Source organism: Myotis lucifugus, unplaced genomic scaffold, assembly GCF_000147115.1.
Source record: "Myotis lucifugus unplaced genomic scaffold, Myoluc2.0 scaffold_74, whole genome shotgun sequence".
NCBI classification, from domain to species: Eukaryota; Metazoa; Chordata; class Mammalia; order Chiroptera; family Vespertilionidae; genus Myotis; species Myotis lucifugus.
In genome coordinates this window covers 861,234-865,704 of record NW_005871122.1, presented here as the reverse complement: position 1 = coordinate 865,704, position 4,471 = coordinate 861,234, and positions in this window count along the sequence as shown.

Sequence of the window (4,471 nt, the reverse complement as noted above, 5' to 3'; positions counted from 1 at the left end):
GATCTAGCCCACACCCCTGGCATGTGCCCCAACCTGGAATCGAACCACGACCTCCTGGCTCATAGGTCGACGCTCAATCACTGAGCCACACCAGCCGGGCTGCTCCTTGTTTTTGTAAATAAAGTTTTATGGGAATTTGAATGGACTATGCTTTTGTACTCAGGGGCAGAGTTGAGTAGTTGTGACAAATCCTATAAAAGGAAAAACTGGCAATTGTTACTATCTGGCCCTTTACAGAAAAAGTTTGCTGGTTTCTGCTCTAAGTAATTAGTGAAATACATTTATCACTTCATTATTACTTAGAAAAAAACAGATTGGAATAAGTACTACATACTACTTGTCCAGTATTTGTCAAAAATAACTTACCCACACCACCTTAATCCTTGTTCTTATTCTTATTCATAATGACTGATATGAATGGAGCTGCCTCACAGATCAGTAAATCCTAACTATTTGATAGGAATGTGCCAGTACTTGAAATGGGGCTTCCTAGCAAATATAGAATTGTCAGGTGTTTTTGAAATGGTCTACTGACTTTAATAGAACTTTTCCATTATGTCCAAGACCAGATAGAAATCCTTCATTGATTTCAATTGGGAATTTCTATCACACTTGGGCAACCTTTGTATTTTACAGGAAAACTAGACCACAGATAGTATTTATCAAATCAGTACTGCTTAAGGCAGTGGTCGGCAAACTGCGGCTTGGCAAACTGTGGCTTGGCAAACTGTGGCTTGGCAAACTGTGGCTCGCGAGCCACATGCGGCTCTTTGGCCCCTTGAGTGTGGCTCTTCCATAAAATACCGGCTCTTCCACAAAATACCAACTTCTACGCATGGGCCACGAAGTTTCAATCGTACTGTACGTGTGCACCCGCACGTGGTATTTTGTGGAAGAGCCGCATGTGGCTCGCGAGCTGCGGTTTGCCGACCACGGGCTTAAGGGAAGGAAACAAAGTGGATGTGAGGTTGAAAAACCTGTTAAGTCATATCAATCCTGAGTAAAAGATAGAAGTTTGTTTTTAGATAATAAAATACATTTGATAGCCAATCATATTTTAATTAACCTAATTTATTGGTAACAAGCTGGTTATTTTAGATTAGAAATTGAACTTATGAAAAATATAACCATGCCTCAGTTAGACAAAGATTAGTGAAATTTTGTAACAGTGTTCAGAGGACTAGACTTGAAGGGTCTAATAAAATTCAGTTTTTCAATATGTATTGTCATGCTCATTCATATTTTTCCCTTTTGGATGTGTGTCCTCAAATTTGTAGAATGATCAGTCTTACCATGTGGAGATTCATAATCACTGGGACCCAATGCATACTTCTCACTTGTGACATTCTGATATAGAAATTGCATTACTGTTTCATCGGAACTTTTACGCTTCATCTACCCACTTTTGTGTACTGGGACTATAACTACCATAGAGATAACAAACAAACATGCTATTTAACAAATGTAACCCAAAATAGGCAAATGCCACTATTGAGAAAAATCAGGCCCTGAATTTTATGTAAATTAAACAGACCAATGCAATCTTTATAGCTCATCCACACACTTAAATAATATATTAATTTTGAAGAATACATTTATTTTTCTGTGAAAGTTATGATTTATCTTACATATGAAATTGTGAGATGTATGCAAATAAAACTTTCTTTTCCCAAATGGCCAAACTTTGTATGGATGACTTGATGGACCTGCCCCTTCACACCCCACCTCCTACCCCCTACCCCCACCCAGGTTCAGAGATCCATTGAGAGATTTAAATTAGGCACATGAAATGATCACATTTGCTGAATTTACAAAAATGACTCTGACTTTTATTTCAAAGCTAGCTTAAGAGATCAATACTCACTCAGGCAGGAACAATTTAAAGAAAAACATTCTTTAGAGACAAACTTTATTAATAAGCTGGATTTTTTTTTTAAGGGAAATTAAAGAAATGGGTAACTTTGGTTCCATCTTAGTGTCCTTGACTTGGCCCACCCTTAACCCCATTTAAAACTAAAATCAGTTAATACTTTTGAATCCATTACTGTTAGTGCTGGGGGAGGGAGCGGGCTGGGAGAGGTCAATGTGAGGAAAAGGAGACATATGTAGTACTTTCAAAAATAAAGAATTAAAAATAAAATTTGTAAGATTGTTGGATACCTCAAAGATTGTGCTTTGTAAGTTGATGAAGTAAATGGTTACTTAAGATTTAACATGGTGTGATAACAAAAGGTAGCAAAAATAACCTACTTTATTTCACCGACTCCCTTCAATAAATAAGGTATCTCTAAGTGTAAGGGTTTTTAAAGTAAGATGAGAAGTTCTCATAATATAGTTTTTTTTTAAAATTAAATCTTTATTGTTCAGATTATTACAGTTGTTCCTCTTTTCCCCCCCCATAGCTCCCTCCACCCGGTTCCCCGCCCCACTGTCCTCATCCATAGGTGCACGATTTTTGTCCAGTCTCTTCCTGCACCCCCCACACCCGTTTCCCCCCCAAGAATAGTCAGTCCACTCCCTTTCTATGCCCCTGATTCTATTATAATCACCAGTTCATTCTGTTCATCAGATTATTTATTCACTTGATTTTTAGATTCACTTGTTGATAGATGTGTATTTGTTGTTCATAATTTGTATCTTTACCTTTTTCTTCTTCCTCTTCTTAAAGGATACCTTTCAGCATTTCATATAATACTGGTTTGGTGGTGATGAAATCCTTTAGCTTTTCCTTATCTGTGAAGCTCTTTATCTGACCTTCAATTCTGAATGATAGCTTTGCTGGATAAAGTAATCTTGGTTGTAGGTTCTTGGCATTCATCACTTTGAATATTTCTTGCCACTCCCTTCTGACCTGCAAAGTTTCTGTTGAGAAATCAGCTGACAGTCGTATGGGTACTCCCTTGTAGGTAACTGACTTTCTTTCTCTTGCTGCTTTTAGGATTCTCTCTTTGTCTTTTGCTCTTGGCATTTTAATTATGATGTGTCTTGGTGTGGTCCTCTTTGGATTCCTTTTGTTTGGGGTTCTCTGTGCTTCCTGGACTTGTAAGTCTATTTCTTTCACCAGGTAGGGGAAGTTTTCTGTCATTATTTCTTCAAATAGGTTTTCAATATCTTGCTCTCTCCCTTCTTCTGGCACCCCTATAATTCGGATGTTGGTACGCTTGAAGCTGTCCCAGAGGCTCCTTACACTATCTTTGTATTTTTGGATTCTTTTTTCATTTTGCTTTTCCGGTTGGGTGTTTTTTGCTTCTTCGTATTTCAAATCTTTGACTTGATTCTTGCAATCCTCTAGTCTTCTGTTGGAACTCTGCATAATATCCTTTATTTCAGTCAGTGTATGCTTAATTTCTAGTTGGTCCTTTTTCATAACCTCGAGGGTCTCACTAGATTTCTTGAGGGTCTCACTACATTTATCGGCGGTCTCACCAGATTTTTTGAGGGTCTTACTAAATTTATTGGCGGTTTCTAGAAAGTTCTTGAAAAACCTTAAAAGTGTGGTTTTGAACTCTATATCCAGTCGTTGGCTTTCCTCCATTTCTGTCATTTGTGACCTGTTTCTTTGTCTCCACATTTTTTATGCTTCCCTGTGTTGGTAGAGTGGCTTTGTGTGCTAGGTGTCCTATAGGGCCCAGTGGCTCAGCCTCCCCAATTACCTGAGGTGGACACTCTTGGTGCACCCCTTTGTGGGCTTTGTGCACAGTCTTGTTGTAGTTAAGCCTTGATTGTTGTAGGTATCACTGGGAGGAATTGACCTCCAGGCCAATTGGCTGTGAGAATCAGCTGTGTCTGCAATGGGAGAACTTCTGTGCTGAAGACACCCTTCTGGGGCAAGACTTGCTTCAGTGGGGCTTTGGTGCTCACTGAGTCTGCCCCCTGAGTGTGTCCCTTATGGATCTGAGGAGTTGTAATTGGATGGTCCCACTCTGACCACTGGGTACACTGGCTCTTGGATCTAAGGAGGTGCTAATTTAGCCTCTGCCTGAGGCTACCCAGCAGGAGCTACGAAGAGATCTGCAGATTCCCCTTCCTTTTTTGGAGTTTGGAGGTGCCCAGATGAGGCCCAGCTGTGAAGCAATGCAAGCTGCTGTGGGGCCTTGGGCCTTCTCTTGGAAGTTCTGGGTCTCTCTGGCCCAGCTGCAGTTTGTTAGGTAATTTTCAGATTGCAAAGGGCCAGGGCATTCATATGCAAAAGCCTCTGCCGCAGCTTGGGTGGGGCAGGGTCTCAGGGTATCAACAGGGCGGAGCAAGCAGCTATGGCTGATCCTCAGCCCTGCCCTAAGGGGCCCCGAGTCTCAGTGTCCTGGTAATCGCTGCAAGCACCTTTGAGAGAAAGCCACCCTCAAGTTCCGAGTTCTGCCCGCTGCCAGACAGTCCAGTTTCTCCCTGTATGAGTCTGGGTCCCCAGAGACTCACCTGGAACTGGAGTTCATAACAGTCAGGGGCTTGTGACTCCCTCCCTATTCAAAAAGAT